The 19,540-nt window shown below is 44.1% G+C and overlaps 1 protein-coding gene across 3 annotated transcripts in view; it reads right to left on the reverse strand.

Moving 5' to 3' along the window:
* Nucleotides 1–15,626, reverse strand: part of Sorbs1 (sorbin and SH3 domain containing 1) — a 233,015-nt gene extending 217,389 nt beyond the window's left edge. For 2 of the 3 annotated variants that reach the window (XM_047552716.1, XM_047552719.1), the window contains exon 1: nucleotides 15,481–15,562. The gene's annotated coding sequence lies outside the window, so the exon portion shown is untranslated. Of the gene's footprint in view, nucleotides 1–15,480 lie in introns of all 3 variants that reach the window. The other variant, XM_047552720.1, reaches the window with a different exon arrangement.
* Nucleotides 15,627–19,540: the final 3,914 nt, after the last annotated feature.

The raw sequence follows: 19,540 nt of genomic DNA on the forward strand, positions 1-19,540 counted from the left end.
TACTGGATGTTTTCAGAACTCTGGGAGGACAGCAGGGGGTTTTATTCTCTTCATAATTCTAGAATCTAGGATAGAACCCAAAAATTAACAAATGAATAAATGAATTCATTGTGGAACTAGGCACCTGCTAGGATGTAATGGTGATGGGAAACAGGCCTGGCTGCTCTCAGAAAGAGCCTACAGACTGTGGGATGGGTAGACAGATAAGCATAAAAGCAGCTCAGACAAACTGTGAAGAATGTTCTGTCCAGTACCACCAAACCATGGGAGAAGCCCTCACACAGGAGGGTTCAACTTGGTCTGGAGGGTCACAGGAGGTTTCTCCAAGCATATGATGCTCCAGGTGAGATCTGAGAATGAGCAGTTAAAGTGGAAGGAAGAAAGCACACCCCAGGCTAAGGAACCTGCAGACTGAAGTCCTGAGGCTCAATGAGAACAGTAAACACTTGCAGTAGGCCCTCCTACCTTTTACACCTCTCTACTTGTCAAAAAAGACCACCTTTAACTATGAACCACTGAAGAGGCACTTGGCCTTCTACCAAGCATCCTCTGAGTCAAGCAGAATGGCGAGTTCTTGGGCCCCCAGCCAGGCCCAGGACTGACCCCCAGCCCATCCCTTCAGAGGAGCCCCAAGAAGACACTCTTAAAAATCATGCAGACTGCCATAGGTATCACTAATTAAAGGCTGCTTGACAGTTTAATTTTTTAAGCAGAATGTTAAATATTTTACATCTTCTATCAGCATTCTATCTTCCTGGCCTACACTAAAAAAGAATATCCTTTACTCCTCAAATTAAGGACTCAAAATAAATGCCAATCTAAAAGACAGCCCATGGAGATCTGCACCCTGACATCAAGAGCATCTTCAGGATTTCCTGTTGCCTGGATGTGTGTCCCTCAAGGATGCCACCTGGGGAATCCAGAACCACAGGCCATAAAAACCTTCTCAGCTGGAGCTCCTTTGACCTCAGGAAGGGAAAATTATTCACAATGAAGCTTCTTCAGGTAAGTATTCAAATAGCCTACGATTTTAATAATTAAAACCAAGAACGTGGATGGGTCGGCTGGTGCTGTGGGCTTCCTGAGGCAGCTGTCTTGGTGAGGAGCCGTATCTTCTATCAGTGCATTGGCATGACTAATATTTCCCAGTTCCCAGGGGACCTTGTCCCTTGCACCTGCCAGTGCTGGCTCACTCATGTACCATGTCCAACACAGAGGCCGCAGGAAGCAAACACAAAATAGTCTTTAAAAGCCTAAAATTGACTAGGCCTGGGTTCATGAGTCTGGCAACCTGATTTTCAGCAACCTCCGCCAAACCCTGCTAAAGTCCTAAGCTCTCCCAGCTTCCTCTAGCTACTCTCATTTCTGTCCCTGTTGGGAATTTGTTTTCTCCAGAGCCTTATTCACTTTGTCCTGCTTAAAAGCAGTTCTTATGCTGGCCTTGGTGTCTCTACCCACAGTCCCACTGGCCAGGCTACTGGGGCAGCGACTCAGATCTCCCAGCTCTGGTTCCAGCCTTTCTTACCTCATCCCTGGCTTCAAGATCCTGCCAGTCTCCTGTCACAGCCTGCTGTATGACTGTCTAGAAAGCAAGGCCAAGCACAGGGGAGCCTGCAATGCCTGTGCTGCGCAAGGCTTGGAAAAACTTCCTCACATCAACACACCAGGAAATTGTCCCCATTTCCCAAGTCCATTTATTATAAGTAACTACAACCTCTGATCAACATGCTGTGCTCACAGAGACAGTCACCCACCATGGGATCTGCCCTGACTGAAAACAAACTCCAAGCAGAGAAGAGCAACCTGCAAATGAATCATGTATTTACATATCAGTCAAGGAAACTGCTCATGTGCACAGACACCAGGTTCCACGCAGACGCCAAGTAATAAAAGAAACTGTTTGGATTTCATAAGGTATGTCCTAGTGACCTTTCATTCTGGGAAACCAAGCTCAAAGGTCAGTCTACAGGTTGATGTCAACAATCAATGCATAAGGCATTATATAAATGAGTAATGAGCTTTCATATTGACCTGCAAGCAGAAGGGCAATTCCAAGGATCTACTTAGCACCCATCCCTGTTACAGCTACTACATACAAGCTAGAACACCCCAGTGATGAAGGAAAGCCAGGCTCAGGTGGGAATGGATTGACTGGCAGAGTCAGTTACAGGTTAAGCTTTAAGGACCTAGTACTTCTGATCTTTGGTACTCCAACAGAACCTGCATTCCTATGTCATGTGGAAAATGCAGGTTGCCAGAAGCAGTCTCCTCACAGGTCAGTCCTGGGTCAGTCATTTCTAGATACCGGACCTCATATACGTCATCGGCCTCTACTACTTGCCCTGTGCGCCCCATTTGGGCGAGGCAGGATGCCACATCCATTATGCACGCCCAGAGTACCCGCACTGCCTGCGCTTCCCCACACACACCTTGTCACTCTAAATAAAACCTTCCTGCTTCATCACCTGAAATGCACTCTTGAATGCCTGTTGAGGAAATGAGAGTCCTGCTCTCTCAGTGTTAATGAGGAAATAAACTTCAGGAGGGCAGGCCCCCTGTCGAACTCCCTTACCAACATTTGCTTAATGAATGAAATGAGACTGTGGCTGCTAAGGCACTTCTTGAGGTAAAGCTCCGTGTGCAAGCAGCACTCCCTACCAAAGAGGCACCCTCCCGCCCCCAGAGCTTGCTCTACTCCTCACCCAGCAAAACACTGTGCTCCTTTGGATGAGCCTGCTGGCAAGATGAGGCAATGCTGGGAAGGACATCACCAAGGAAAGACATCTCAAAGAAAAGACCAGGCCCCAACTGCTCAACTGCCTGGCTTCTGTCCCTACTCACTCTGCACTGCTTTGAGACACCCCAGCCCCTCGTTCCACGTGGGTCATGGTAAATGTTTGTAACCCCAGTTGTCCAAGATGGAGACAGTGAGGGGAGAAGGAATGTTTGGGGATAAGAGAAAGGCCTGGCCTAGGTAGAAAGAGGCAAGAAGTAAGAGGCAGCAAAAGGATCTTTGTTCAGAGTATAAGTGACCAGTTAGGGGAGTCGGAGGGCCTTTTGAAGGCTGGCATTTTTACATCAGCTCACATGCCCAATGCAGCCCCCAGCTTAGAAACAGTTTTGTCCCTCTCCAGGTGGCCAGCGAGCTCTACAAACACAACCTTGCCTGCCAACATTCTTTTTCCGCTCCAGAGTCTCCTGTTTGCAACGCCTCCTTGGCTCTACCAGTAACTTCTGTCCTCAGCTCGCTCTCAATAATGGTGACCAGCACTTATGAGTGACCATGTATGTGGTGGGCACAGTTCTAAGACTTGCACTACTGGATCGTCTTAATCCTCCCTATCTCCTGTGAGGTAGGGACCATGATTTTCTCATCTTTTAAGTGAGACGATCGAGGTACACAGCAGTGGCCTGCTCTAGGACTCAAGTAGGACCGGGGCAGTAGCAGACAGCCTGAGAGCAGAGACCACACTCCTTGGGACTCTACTCCCCTACCTCACTTCAGGAAGAGAAGAGCCACCCTCAAAAAGAAGAGCTCTGTCACTGGCTCAGTCCCATTCAACCACATAACCTTGAGCAAACATATTTTCTGTGACCTAGCTGCTTCCACTGTATAGATGAAGGAAATACAAAGACAACTTCAACTTAGTTCTCATAAGGAGCCTACAGCCTAGAGAGAGGAAGAGATAAAATGTTCAGAGGACTTACTCTGTACAAACCAGTCAACTCAGTGTGACGCGTGCTGTAACGGACATAACCACAAAACGCTGCACTGGCTGCCTGAGAAGAGACACTGCAAGGATCCTAGCACTGTGCCTTGCACACTGTGCCTTGCTCAGTGCAAAGAACTGAAGCTGTCCTTGACCAGCACCCCATTTTAAGGATGAGGACACCGAGACGCAGCCAGGTTAGGGGACTTCTCAAGATGACCCAGGTAGTTAATATTGGCACTGCAGATAGCACCTGGGCCCCACCACTCATAAGCCCAACAGTCCAGGATGCTGTCTCATGGTGATTCTCCTTCAATACTGCACGGGGACAACAGGCAGGATGTACTGCCTGTGATTATGTCTATCTCGCACACAAAAAAAAACAATAAATTTAGTTTTATAAGATTGTACTTTGAGACTCTCTTGAAATTTGATGACTAACTGTGCACATATTTTCTTTGAAACATACATGCACACATTAACAAACATCTCTTGGGAATACAACCTACATCAGGCACAAATTTAAGGACTTGGATAAAGAGATGAAGTAAGCTTCTGATCAAATCAGAGGGTTGACCCCATGCTTACCTCTTCTGTCTCCAAGAATCCCCCTAAAAGGACAGCAGAGGAATTTATTTCTTAATGGAAAGGAGACCAACAGAACTCTGGGAGACAGAACTGACCACCATGAAGTACCAGTCTTAGGTTCCTGCTTTGTCCACTCTCTAAGTGCAAATCAGAAGGAAACCACTCAACAAGTGTCCAACTCATGGCACAGAGAAGGCTCGGGAACTGGGGGCACCAAGGACTCTCAGAGGAGAAACAGGATGGGGCCAAAAAGCGCAGAACTTGCTGAAAGTTAGTACAAGGAGCAATCAGACCCAGATTCCCTCCTACAGTCTACTCAGTTCAGTGACTTCACTCTCCCAAAATCCACTGTTCAGGCAAGTGACACCAGAGGCTCAGGATTCAGACACAGTCAAGGGATTCAAGAGTCAGGAAAGTAACTTTCAAGAGACAGAAGGATGGAGTGAAAACCTGCAGAGCAACAGGATGACAAGCAGCCCCACTCCCCATCAAGGTTCCCAGGATGCATAAGTCAAGTTGTTACCCTCCCCACCCCCAACCCCAGGCAAAATTCTCTCCAGGAAAACCCTCCTCCACAAAAGCCCCAGAGAAAAGATCTACAGGCTCTGATAACTAGATTTCACCAGCAGAAGAAACAGAGGCTCTCTTATCCTACAGGGAAATTATAAGCCCCTCCCAGGTCACAAAGATGCCCAATCAGCATTTTAGAGTCCACCTTTAAAATACAGAAGGATCAGCATGCATGGAAGGATGGCTTCAAAGGGAAGCTAATCAAAGCCGGCAGAAAGACTTGGAGGACGCAGACCATGCAGGGAACAGCAGAACACAACCAACACAACAACAAAAACTAACAAGGGAATTTGTTGTATCCATAAGACAAGAATAGAATGCTATTTAAAAAGGAAAAGAGGCCTAGGGCTGTGGCTCAGTGGCAGAGTGCTTGTCCAGCATGTCCACCGATGCTCTGCCCTGGCTTCAATCCCCAGCACCCAACAACTAAAAGAAGTCGGGAGAGGGGGATTTAGAGAATTAAGTAGTGCTTAGAAAGTAAAACAGAGCCTGATGCTTTGTGTATAAACATGAAATCAAAAGTAAAAAATTTAAAAAGGGTTTAAGATAAAGTTGAAAATACCCCTTAAAGATAAAAACAAAAATATAATAAAATGGAAAACAGGAAGTAAAATATTTCAAAATTACAAACTCTATCCAGAAAGTAGAATATTCAGCTACTAAGAATGTTAAAGACATGAAGAAATGAAAATTATTAAATATACATATTTTTTTAAAATTTCCCCAAAACTGGAGAATGTGAGTCTTCAGATCAAAAGGACATACAAAAGACCAGCTCAATTTTTAAAGCAAGGAAGTGTCAATACAGAGAAAGAGAAGATCCCAAAAACTTTCGATGAGTTCACCCGTTAATGATCAAAAATCTAAATGGCACCAAAATTTTTACATCAATATTGGAATCTAGAAGGCAACAGAGCAGTGCCTTCAAAATTTTAAGAGAAAATGTCTTTCAACCCACAATTCTAGATGAGTCAAACCATCCAAGTACAAATGTAGAATAAGATGTGCCAGCCTAAAATGATAGACTTCCATAGACCCTTTCTCAAAAACTCCTAGAAAAATAAATCGACATAGAGGAAACAGGATCCCACTCAGGGTTAGGTGAGGGAATTTCCCAGCAAGAGTCATGCCACAGGCCTAGAGGCCAATGGACAGGAACAGGAGAAGGCTGAATCCTCTAGAAAGGAGGCCTCCAAGGAGCTGGCAGCAGGTAGGGGATTAACAAAATGAAAATGAACATATGTTATAAAACAGAGATGTTTTAAAATACTGTCAGAGACTTTGTGAATTAATCATTAGTATTGATAAAAATAATTGGGAAAAATGAGGCCATTATTGACTCAAAATATTATACAAAACACAAGGTATCCATCAGTGTGGTGACACAGGCCTATAATCACGTGACTGGGGAGTCTGAGGCAGGAAGATTGTAAGTTCAAGGCTAGCCTCAGCAATTTAGCAAGGCCCTAAGTAACTTAGTGAGACCCTACTTCAAAATAAATTTTTTTTAAATGTAAATTAAAAGGGTTGGGGATGTAACTTAGTGGCAAAAAACACCTGGATTAAATTTCCAGTACCCCAAAAAAAAAAGTATAACTGTAGTATACTATACGGTTCAGCCATTGACACTATTTGCATAGTCAAAATAATGTACATATGGAATATCAATGTAACCAAAAACTGATGCACCCACTCTGAGAGGATGAAGAGCAAGGGAAGTGCAGGGGGGGGCAAGGGGTATCTTGTAAATGTGATAGGAAAATCAGGAGAAAGAGTTAAAAGAATTGATAGAATAATGGCCCCTCAAAGATATTCATATCCTAAGCCCCAAACCTAGGAACATGGTTCGTTATGTGACAAAGGGGAATTAAGGTTGCAGACAGAGTTAAAGTTGCTAATCACTGATCTTAAAATAGGAATGCAGGGCTGGGGGATGTAGCTCCTGGTGGAGCACTTGCCTAGCATATGAAAGACCCTGGGTTCAACCCTCAGTCTCATACATACACACACAAACACACACACACACACACACACACACACACACACACGGTCTTATTAAAATAGGGAGACCATCCTAGATTCCTTAAAATCTAGATTCCTTAGACTATCCCAGAGTCCTTAAAAGTAGAAGAGGCAACAAATCTCACCATTTTATATAATTATGATATACCAATAAAATAAAAGTGGAAGGGAGGGAGGGGTCAAATGAAGATATGACTATGGAAGAAGGTCAGAGTGGTGCAGTCAGAGGACTCAGCCAGCCATCCCTGGAGTAGAAGATGGAAGAAGAAGGCCCTGACCTAAGAATGCAGGTGGCCCCTGAGACATGGTACAATCAGGAAACAGAGTTCCCAAAAGGAAACAGCCCCGCTCACACTTTGAGTTTAGCCCAGTGAGACCCTTTCCAGACTCTTAAACTACAGAGCTATAAGATAAATCTAGGTTCTTTAAGTCCCTAAGTTTGTGGTGCTTTATTTACAACAATAGAAAGTCATATTCAGTGACTAGGGAACAGGTCTCCAAGAAAAGGTGAGACACTGACTTCTTTTCCTTTGTTTTTGTTTTTGTTTTGTTTTTTTATTTTATTTTATTTTGAGACAGTCTTGCTAAGTTGCTCAGGGCTTCACTAAATTACTGAAGCTAGCTTTGAACTTGAGATCCACCTGCCTCAGTCTCCTGAGCTTCTGGGACTACAGTGAGCACCACCATGCCCAGCTGCCTTCTTTATAAGCCTTTACATTTTTCTTGTAGTGGTATTTGACTTTTTAAATGATGTAAGTAGGTAGATGACAGATTGATTGATCAATCTTTGATACAAATCACCAAAAATATGAAAAAGTGCTCATCATCCCTAGTAATTAGAGAAAGGCAAATTAAAACCACCCTAAGATTTCATCTAACTCCAATTAGAATGATTATTATCAAGAACACAAGCAATGATAAGTGTTGGCATGGATGTGGGGAAAAAGGCACACTCATACATTTCCACTCTGGAAAGCAGTATGGAGATTCCTCAGAAAGCTTGGAATGGACCTACCATTTGACCCAGCTATCCCACTCCTCGGTTTATACCCAAAGGACTTAAAATCAGCATACTACAGTGATGCAACCACATCAATGTTCATAGCAGCTCAATTCACAATAGCTAGATTATGGAAACAACCTAGATGCCCTTCAGTTGATGAATGGATAAAGAAACTGTGGTATATATACACAATGGAATATTACTCAGCCATAAAGAAGAATAAAATTATGGCATTTGCTGATAAATGGATGAAGTTGGAAAATATCATACTAAGTGAAATAGGCCAAGCCCAAAAAACCAAAGGCCAAATGTTTTCTCTGATAAGTGCATGACAGTATATAATGGGTGGGGGAGTGATAGGAGGAAGAGAAGAATGAAGGAACTTTGGAAGGTGTAGAGGAAAATGGGGTGGAAGGAGGTGGAAGACAGAAAGATAGTAGAATGAAACAGACAGTATTACCCTATGTATATGCATGATTACATGAATGGTGTGAATCCACATTGTGTACAGCCACAGAAATGAAAAGTTGTACCCCATTTGTGTACAATGAATCAAAATGCAGTCTGTAAAAATAAAAAAGATTTTAATAATTAAAAAAAAAGTGGATGAAAATATTCTCTCTTCTCCCAGATCTCACAATATGGGGAAAGAAACACACAAGGGAAACAGAGGTAGAAAGATGAACTAAGTAAGAAATGTCCCTTTTCCAGATGTGCAGGGAGCCTGAAAGGAGAAGTAGCAATCAGCCACGAAAAGGGGAGAAAAGCAACTACAGAGGAGCCTGGCCTCTGGGGACAGAGAAGAGCCAGCAGGTAAGACTGGAAGGTGGTTCTCCAGCTCAGGAGACCTGAAGCATTCCCAACTCCTGGCCATTCCACATAGGGTTTGGGGTACGTGCATACTTGAAGAGGGCCCCTATAAACACATTCTCCTCAACCATCAACTGTATTCAACAGTAAAGTTGCTTACGTATTTTTATACTAAAACTAACTAGACAGACTAAGACTAGCACAAATAAAACAGAAAACAAAACTCACATGGATTTTTAATATAAAAGTCAGAGACTTCAAGGTGTCTTCTTCTCATGAGGCCCGCTTTAGATCCTAAACTGCTTGCTGATCATTGAGCATTAAGACTCAATCTTCTCTGTAATTAATCAGAGTCAGAAGAAATTTATGAGGCTATACAACATATATCCATCAAAACATCTGTAATTTCACAACAAAAACCTGTTGGTGGCTACCCACCCTCCCAAGGTGAGCATATCTCTTGGATCCTACACAACTAATCTTTACAATGACAAATATCCCGTTCATTTCCAAAGGGGTGAGAGTCCTGCTATAGCCTGGGAAAATGAAGAAAAACCATCATGCTAAATTATTCCTTGCTCTTGTGGTTATGCCTGCCAACCTCACTATACCCGGGGCACCATCAGCACCCACACCCCTGTAGGACAGGCCTTGTTAAAGAAGATATTAAAGACACTCCTTCCATGAAAGAAAGTCAAGAAACAGAACCCATCTCTTGGGAGAGGGTATCCCTTGTGGTTCATAATACAAGGGTGGAAACTCCTTCTATTGTTATAGCTGTTTTTGTTTTAAAAACAAGAACCACATGACAGAGACCTGGGGTTTTTTGTTGTTGTTGTTGTTGTTTTGTTTTGTTTTGTTTTCCTACAAAGAGCCAGTACTGACCACAGAAGAGGAGGGGGAAAAAAATCAATGGAAGACCACACAGGAATAAAAAGCAATTTAATTGGGTTTGGTTTGTTTGTTTTGTGTGTAAAACACATACACATTCAAAAGGTCTGAACTGGTTTTAAATTAAGAAGAGAGAACATGAAATTTTAATGACACAATAAATATATGAAAGCACAGTACAAAGCTATATTACTGAGAGTAAAGGGAAGATAAGCGAGGAGGGAAAGGAGAAAGATACAACAGGAGAGAAGAAGAAATGGATAGAAGAGAAAGATACAGAAAAGAAGGATGGGAGGCAGCCAGATCCAGGGCCCCACAACATGCCTATCCACACCAAAACACAGGAGCAACTGACGGATCCACAGAGACACTTCCGAAGGCCTGAGGAGCTGGCCAAAGGAAATTACACTGCTCCTGGCCAGCTGCTGGCTTGGAACACAGACTTCAAAGTATCATCGCCCTTTATTCCTGCCTTTGAACAGTTAATGCTCCGGTTAGCCACTGTTCACAGCTCTCTAATTGCTCGCTGAAACATCCTGAGGCTTAGCTCAGGTCACAGGACAGAAGCTCCCCAGATGAGCTACAATTCAGTAAACCAGTCTGTCCTCTGAAAAGGGAATACACGAACTGCTCTCAGAAAACATAACAATTGTATAAACATACAATGAAAGTCACAGGAGAAAACCATGGAAAACTTTTTTTTAGTTTTGTATTAATAAAAAAAAAAAAAAAAAAAAAAACTGGGACTTCAGCAGAACTGGGACCCACCTCAGCATTTGCCAGCATCACCACCACTCACCTGACTCCCCACATGTTCAAGTTCTATGGGCCCCAGGGGAGCTAAAGCCTAGCTTGGCCCTGACACTAAGCAGGCTCCACCACTCTCAAGGGGACTCTCCAAGTTAGGCTCAATCTGCGGGCCTCTCAGTCCCCCTCAATCCACACACTCCCTTGCCCACCTTTCTTCACTGCAGGGCACAGAAATGCTCTGCTCCTTCAAGGCTGACAGTGTCTTCCCTTTCAAGCTCCCAGCTTGGCTCCTGTGTTTTCCCTTCACCACTGAACTTGTCCACAACCTCTTACCTTCTCCTGTCTGTTTCTCCAGCCTCCCCCTTCTTCCTGTGCTCCTACTTCCTCCTGACTTTTCTCCTCCCCCTCTTAGACTCCTCTTTCTCAGAGGAGGAGGGGGATTAACAGATAAATCTAGAATACAGGACCAAGAGTCCATCCCCCTGGGTTCCTGCTCCAATTCTGCATCTTGCTAACTGTGTGACTTTTGATGAATGGCCAACCCTCCCAATTTCTCAAATTCTTCAGAGAGGAAAGCTACATGGGTCCATCACAGAGATCTCTTCCAACTCCCACATCCTTTCAATGTTCACCTGTGCAATCATAAATAAAACAGTGAATTGAACATATGTGGGTATGTTTTGTGTACTGACTTCATTTCCATTCATTTGGATATATACCCAGAAGTGGTACGGCTGATGGAACAAATTATACTAATTCCCCTTCCTAGCACTCCCATTCACAATAGCCTCAATAAATAAATAAATATCTAATGATAAACCCAACTAAGGTTGTGAAAACCCGCCATAATGAAAATAACAAAACACTGAGGAAATAAATCGAAGACAAGACCAGAAGGAGGAAAGGCTTCCCATACTCATGGACTGTGAAAACTAATATTGTTAAGATGGCTATACTACCCAAGGTGATCTGTAAATGAAATGCAATCCCCAGTAAAATATCAATGACTTTCTTCACAGAACTAGAAAAAAACAATTCTAAAATTCATATGGAAATACAAAAGACCCAGAATAGCCACAGCAATCCTGAGCATAAAAGCAGTGCTAGAGGCAAAATACCTGATTTCAAAGCATACTACAGAGTCACAGTAACACAAAGAACCTGGTATTGGCATAAAAACAGACATGTAGACCAATGGAACAGAAGAGGGGACCCAGAAATAAATCTACACAACTACAGTTAATTCTCAACAAAGATCACAAAAACTACATTGAAGGAAAGCCTCTTCCACAAATGGTGCTGAGGAAACTGAACATTCACATGTAAAAGATTCAACTAAATCCCTATCCCCCTTGTACAAAAGTCAACTCAAAATGGATCAAAGACTTTAATGTAAGACGTGAAACTCTGACTACTAGAAGAAAACATGGGGGAAACATTTCAAAATATTGGCAGAAGCAATGATTTTCCAAATAGGACCCGATAGTTTATGTAATAAAAGCAAGAATTGACAAACAGGATTACATCAAATTAAAAAGCTTCTGCACCATAAAGGAAACAATCAACAGTGAAGAGACAACCTACAGAATGAGAGAAAAATCTTTGCTAGTTGTTCACCTGACAGAGGATTAATATCCAGAATATATGAAGAACTAAAGAACAAAAGAACAAAACAATCAAAAAACAGGCAAATGATCTGAACAGACACTTCTCAAAAGAAGTACAAATGGCCAATAATTGTATGAAAATGGTTTGAAAATGCTCAAACCAGGGAAATGCAAATCAAAAACTACCTCAGGATTCTATCTTAGCCCAATTAGAATGGCTATTACTAAAAAAACTGAAAAACAACAAATGCTGGTGAGGATGTGGAGAAAAAAGAACCCTTGCATACTATTGGTAAGAATGTAAATTAGTACAGACATAATGGAAAACAGTACAGCGATTCCTCAACTACCATATGATCAGCTGTACCACTTCTGGGTATTTATCCAAAGGAAATGAAGTCAGCACACAAAATATGCCCATGTTTATTGCAGTACTGTTCACCATAGCTAAGATATGAAATCAGCTTAGGTGCCCATCGACAGATGAATGGATAAGGAAAATACAGTATGAATATACACGACGGAGTGTTATTTAGTCATCAAAAAGGAAGTCATGTCATCCATTTGCAAGCTAATGGATAAAGAACATTATGTTAAGTAAAATAAGTCAGACAGAATGGAAAGTATCCCATGTTTAAAAAAAAAAAAATCCAAAAGCAAAGAGGTACTAGGGAACAGGAAGGGACTGGGGAGGAGGAGAAAAGGGAGGGTAGAAAAGAGGATGGACATGATCAAGGTGTGTATGGAAATGTCACAGTAAAATCAACTAATTTGTACAATTAACATATATTAACAAATTTTTAAAAAGAAAAGAAACTCCCTTTCCTTATCAATCTGTCGATCTACCTTCATCCCCAGACAACCTCCCATGCTGAGGTCTATGCCTCTGACTCTGGGCCATTCCAGCTCTGAATTACTTACCTACAGTAAACCTCACAAATCACACCAAGCAAGGAAAAGGTGAATCTGAATCCAACAGTGGTCTGTGTCCTAGAATGCTTCTTCCAAGCCATTGCTCAATACTGTGAATTTAGCATCAGGTTAGCAAAAAAGAAAGAATCTAAAAATGCCATCACAAACTGTACTTGTGAATCTAAGAAGAGTAATGCTATCAGGAACCCTGGAAAATGGTCTGTTCTGAAGTCCTCCACTTTTATCAACAAGGACACGGGCCGAGGAAACAAACTACTAGCCCAAAGTCCAGAGAAGATGGGTGACCAAAACCAACTGTCCTGCCTCGGGTCCAGAGCTCCACCAGCTTTTTGAGACCATCTATTCTCTTTTTCCCAAACACAGGTTAAATCCTAAATTACTAATGAGTGCCCTCTACAGCAAATCTACTTCCACATCCAGGGAAGGGTCCAGAGCTAAGTTGGGATGACCAAATGATTACCAACCCTGCACAATGGAAGCTTTCTTTCCGGTGCCTGCCTTTTCATTCTCTGCAAAGAAAACCCAGACTCTGCTATCTGTATTGAACTCTATTTTGGAGAGGGTAAAGAGGAGAGAGCTGAACAGTTCTTTGTTCTGCAAGAAACATTTGTTCATCCTTTCCCAAACTCCAACCCACCCCCAAAATGAGCAAGCTCTTTTAAAAGTTTACATACACTCTCCAACTGCCACAAAGGAAAGCAGGTAAGAGGAAGATGGGCCAAAAGGGGAAGGTGTTGTATGGAAGATGACAGTGCCCCCACATCTTCACCCCTCAGGGGAGAGAGCACTTCATTTCAATCATGCTAATTCCCTCCTGGGTAATCACCAGAGACAGTTATCACAGGGTCCTTTAGCTGAGAAAAGTGCTCTCTGGAAAACTAACCTTTTCCTAACCATCTACTCTAACAGTGCCCAGGACAGAGAATGACAACAGACTAGCTATTCCCTCCTTTCCCCTCAGGCCAAGAGGGAGATGGCTTAGCTGGCAAGGAGCTATTTAAGGCAGCATCAAGAGGGTGGGGCAGATAAATGCTGGTAGCATCCTCCTAGTTCACCCTTCCCCCTCATAGCACACACACTCACACATACACACTCACAGTCATCTACCTTATCTAAGTCTCTACAGCCTGAAGCCATGCAGTCTCCAAACATCCACCTTGTGTCTTCTGTCATTAATGTGATGATCCCCTTCTGCTGCCCACCCCACTTTTAATCTACCAGCCCCTTCAATCACCACCAAGCTTCCTTTCCAACCAAAACCACAGAATTGAATCTAAATAGAGGAGCCCAAAACACAGGGAGAGTGGAGACAGATAAGACATCCCTAGTCTTCACCTAAGAAAGGAAAAGGGGCACTCAGGGATGGGGTAGGGAGATGGAATCGGAGCTCTGACATGCCAGAGAGGTTCCATGAGTCTCTAAATGAACCTCCCTCCTACTGACAGTGAAATCAATTCGAGCAATTTCAGCGGGTCGGCCCTGTGACAACAGGAGCATCCCAGCGCTCAGTGTTTAAAACAAAAATCCAAAGCCTCAGTCAGAACATGCTGGGAAAACCTGGGGACTGGATAAAACGAGCCACGCTCAGTGGGATCCCTTCTGCTTTTATGTAGCCATATAATAGCGTAATAAATTCTGTCTGCCCGAAGAAAGCATGCACTGGTGAATTTCAAAGCCATCTTACGACAGCGGAGGCACGGGGATGCAGAATTCGATAGTACATTCCCCCATGAAAGGAACATAATGACTTTATGCCTCTTTTCCCTTCTATTTTGAATGTCACTACTGCTCATCAAGGAAGCCAGGTCGGAAAGTGCAAGGTGGGAGCCGGGAATGCCCGGAGAATTCAGAGAAAGGAATTGCTTTCCGTCCTTCTCAGTGATGAGCTGCCTAGCAAGATGCTGTCAGCCACTCCGGGAGATGAAGGAGCATGGGAGGGATGGGCAGGCACGGTGTCCCCGCACGCGCACACACGCACACACACACCCCGACGCGCCGGTTCAGGCGGGATCGGGCCAGACGCCTCGTCCTTGCGCCCCTCAGGCCGCCCTCTGCTCCAGGGGATGCTGATGAATGAACACACCTGAGATGCCTCCATCCTGCCGCTCGCTCCCTCCTCCTTCCTCTGGCTGCTGCAGAGGAGCCCTTCGGTAGTTTCACTTTACAACACAAACCCACCCGGGCTTTCAAGTCTCCTCCACCCACCCATGTTGCAGCCCAGCCCAAAGCGGGAGGACATTCTCTTCTGGCAGTGGCCATGATCGCACTACCCGCTACCCACCAAAAAAAGAAGAAAGAAACCTGGAATCCCCAGGTCCCCTGCATGCTAGGGAACTTTCCTTAAAGGACTGGAGATCTACGGAGCAGGCACGACAGACGGTTCGGCCGCCGGGGGCCACGGCCGCCCCCGTGACCACCAGGGGATGTTCTGGGGGAGGGGGTCCCCCAAGTCCCTCCAACAGCTGGCCCTTTAAAAGCACCTCCTTGTAGCGCGGAACAAAGGCGCCGCCCGTGGGGGCCGGGCAGACGCACACCCCCGGCTCCGCCGCCGCTGAGCGGGCGATCGCGGCCCGGCAGGCGGGCGGCGCGGGCTTACCTTGCGGGTCGCCGGGCGGGCGGGCTGCGCGCGTCCTGCCCCACTCACACTACACGCTGCAGTTGGCCGGGCTCTGTTTTTCTGGGACTCGGCGCTGACTTCACCGACATTCCGCGGCTGGCCAATGGGCTGCGGCGCCCTGCCCCTCATTAGCATGCCTCTGGAACCGTCCACTCTGGCAGCGCCCAGGGGGCGTGGCCGGGCCCGGCCGTGACAGGAAGGGGCGTGTGCGCCAATGGAAGGCGAGGTAGCGCCCGCCGCCCCGCCCGCGGCATTGTGAGCCCTGCGCGGGCCCGCGGAGCGCCGCTGATAAGGCGCGCGCCCGCACGAAGTAACCCTTTCAGTCCTGGGCCAGCCTTGGGTCCTTCCAGGCTTTCAAAGGGGTCGCCCTCAGGGAGCTGGAGGAACCTAAGGCATAAAAATAACAGCTCATGTGTTTTGACTACGTATAAATTCTTTTACCCCTAGGCCACAGTTTGCTCATCTGTAAAATGGTACGATAGTTCCCATTTTTAAAGAATGAAGATTAATATAGTTTACTGATGTAAAGCACTTAGATGAGGTCCCCTCATCGTGTTCCATAAAGGTGTGTTGCTCTCATTATTATACTTTGTACCAACCAGGGTACTTAATTTTTCCTAGATATTTTCTCATTTGATCATCATAGCATTATACGAGAAGTCCCATTACTAATCCCTATTTTCAAGTGGAAAAACTGCGGTATGTTTAAATGGCTTGCCCCGGGTCCCATAGCAAGCAGTACAATCAGGGTTTAGAACTCAGACTCTGAGCTTACATATATTCACATATAGCCCTGAGGTTACTGGTACGGCCTCTATCCTTAGGAAGAAAGAGGTACAAAAGAAAGAGATCATCTGCAATGTGAGAGTAGAGTGAATAAAACAAAACAGGGTCGTGTGCAAGTGGAGTGAAGTTCACTGTATTAGATTATGTTCAGAGCTAATCACTGAGCTTGGCATCCGTCTGACCCTCTCCAGTTACCTTCAGAATTACAGAAAAGGAAACAGAGAGGGGAACCAGAGAGGGAAAACTGCTCGCCCAAGATCACAGAGCCAACAAGTAGCTGGTCAGGAACTTGTTTCCTCCATGCTAAACTTTCCACATCCCTAGGAAGTCCCTCAAGGTAAGGCAGTCACCCCTCAGGCTGCCTTTGACCAGAATCACCAGCTGGAGCACCTTCCCAGTTAACAGGCTGTGTGTAGCCTGGCGGAGTGACTTGTTGACTCTGTGACTGCTCAGGCTGAAGAGAAACCCATCTGCAAAGGTTCTTAGGTGTCAGGGAACAGTGGACAAGTCTTTGTTTGAGCCCGTGCTTTCCTCAAGCAAGGAAGTAAAAACTGAAAATGATTAGAAGACTCCTAGCTATCTGTGAACTTACTCTATAAGAAAGGAGACCAGTCAATAAAAAACTTAAAGAACCCTCACCCCTTCCTCCCCCACCCACGCATCCTACTGCTTTGCAAAGAACACTTCATAGGTTCTTCAATCACCTTATACCACAATCTGAGCGAAACGGTTTTTTTCTAGGCAATAAAGAAAAAATGGGAAATATTTATTGTGCCCACCTAGTCTGCTATGCACCTTACTGTACTTACGCTAAGAACTTTATTTGTATTAACTCACACCACACAACAACCCAAGAGAAAGCACTATCATTATTATGAGGTGGAAAATAAGAATAGAGAGACTGATAGTCAGTTGTCTACCTACCCAGCAAATTCAGGGCAACATCATTTAGAATAGTAAAAAAAAAAAAAAAAAAAAAAATAGAGAAGCAAAACTTTTTTTTTCAAAAAATTCAAATGTTCAATTAGAATGTGTTTAAGAAAATAACAGTACAACTATTTGACAAAATACCATACAGCCATGAAAAATGAAAAAGTATATTTGATACTTTTTTTTTTTTTTTTTGAGGTGGGGATCTTGCTATGTTGCCCAGGTTTACCTTGAATTCCTGTGTTCAAGCAACCCTCTTACCTCAGCCTTTTGAGTATGTGGAATCACAGGCATACACCACCATACCTGGTTATTGGCACTATTAGCACACAAAGATGGTCCAAATAAACTCTTGAATGAAAAAGTAATTTGAAAACTAGTTTTATTCCATTTTTCACATGGACTTATGAAAAGTTATTTTTTGCTTATCTTTATTTTTCTGATTTTTTTCCTTTCATAAACATCTATCAAATTGTTTCAAGAAAAATAAAACGAAAGAATTTAAAAATGAAAATCCAGATTCTATCCAGGGATAGTTAATGGATAATCAAGGTCATCTCTATAATTGGGAAATTATCTCAAGGAATCTGAATTGAGTCCAAAGTCTTCAAGTCATCCCTCAGGAGGGTCCAGTTTGTGTAACTGTGGCATTTCCCATTTTAAAGCAAAACATTATCATTAGAGTGTTTGAGAGAAATGGAAAAAGACTAGAAGGACAGAAGGGAAGGGAAGAGGGGAAAACAGAAAGAAAATCCTACTATCCTTCAAGACTCATCCCAAATGTCTTCCCCAAGAAGTGTTCACAAATGACCTAATAACATTTTAATGCTAAAAGCAATTCAAGAAATCAACAGGTGTACTTGTACCAATTCATTCCTATCTCCATTCGTTCACTGGTTCCTCTGCCTAGCAGGCCTCTTGCTGCGTGCTGGAGAGTCGGTGGTCAGGTGGTCAGGCCAGACCTGGCTCCCTATTTCCCACAGGGGAGGGCTGAGGAAGCAGAGGCCAGGGCAGGTTGTGTGGGGCAGATTCTGCTACCCGGGCGGGCAGCCTGTGCTGAGAAGGGTCCCACACTTGCTTTAACATCCTGCTCTCCTCATCTTGGAATTCATTTTTTAAAAAGGGGCCCTGTGTTTTCATTTTCTAGTGGTCCTATAAATTCTGTAGGCCAGCATGGGCAGGGGAAACACCAAGGCCATCCCAGCGTACTAGTGACAGCTAGAGTAAAGTGCCGGGCCCTCCACTCTCCATCTGGACCAGCTCTCTCACACCACCCAGCCTCATTCCTGGTTCCCCAAGGAGACGAGAGGGCTCCTGTTCCCTAGCCCTTCAGCACTCCAATTCTTCCTTTCTCCTGTAACTTACCATATTTGGCATGAGCTCGCGTCTGTTTCTCTGTAGTTTTATTCCTCATTCCCTCTCCACTCCAGGTTGTAAATTCTGTAAGGTCGTGGCTCGTGTCTGCTCATCTCAAGTGCTTAGTACTGTGTTTTCACACACTGGTTAAAATGTGCACAAGTGTAATTTAATCTTATTAGTAACTCCTCATTTTCTCTTCATGTGCATCAGATTTTTCCCAGTGGTCTTTCCACTATTGGAGAGAAATAAAAATATGAAGCAGGAGAGTCGTGCGCACAAACCAGGATCATAAACGTGTTCCAGGCAGCAACCCTCAAGCAGGCCATAAGTGTGAGGAGTTTGGAGAGGAGGGAGCAGGATTTTGAGGTGGATAGCTGAGTCCTCAGCCTGTCCTCCATCTTCAAAGTCACACAGGTTGGGACAGGGGGAAAGAAACCAGCCCATCCAGAGATGACAGTAGTGTGGTGGTTGAGGCTGCTGACTCTGGAGCCAGACAGCTGGCAGAATCCTGGCTCCAGCGGCCAGCGTGGAACTCTGGCACATGCCTCAGTCAGATGCCACATGGGCTGACCCAACCCTCCTAACGTCCACTTGCAAGCTGTAGATGAGATCCTGCTTGTAAAGTGCTCACACGCTGCCTGACACAGGAGCCCTCCATATGTGGATATTATTGTCATTACAAGGAGGCAACTTTGAGAAAGATCCTTTTTTTTTTTTTTTAAGAAAAAGCACAAATTATTTATGTTTCAAATTTTTTAATTTTTTCTAGTGATACATGAGAGTAGAATGTATTTATGCATTTTGATAAATCATATATAAATGGAGTATAATTTCTCATTTTTATAATTGTACATATTGTAGAATCACATCGGTCAGGTAGTCACACATGTGCATGAAGTAATAATGTCTGTTTCACTCTATAATACTTCCTTAAAATGCTTCGGTTTTGGTAACTTGTTTCCCC

The sequence above is a fragment of the Sciurus carolinensis genome, chromosome 5 (assembly GCF_902686445.1).
Source record: "Sciurus carolinensis chromosome 5, mSciCar1.2, whole genome shotgun sequence".
Taxonomy (NCBI): Eukaryota; Metazoa; Chordata; class Mammalia; order Rodentia; family Sciuridae; genus Sciurus; species Sciurus carolinensis.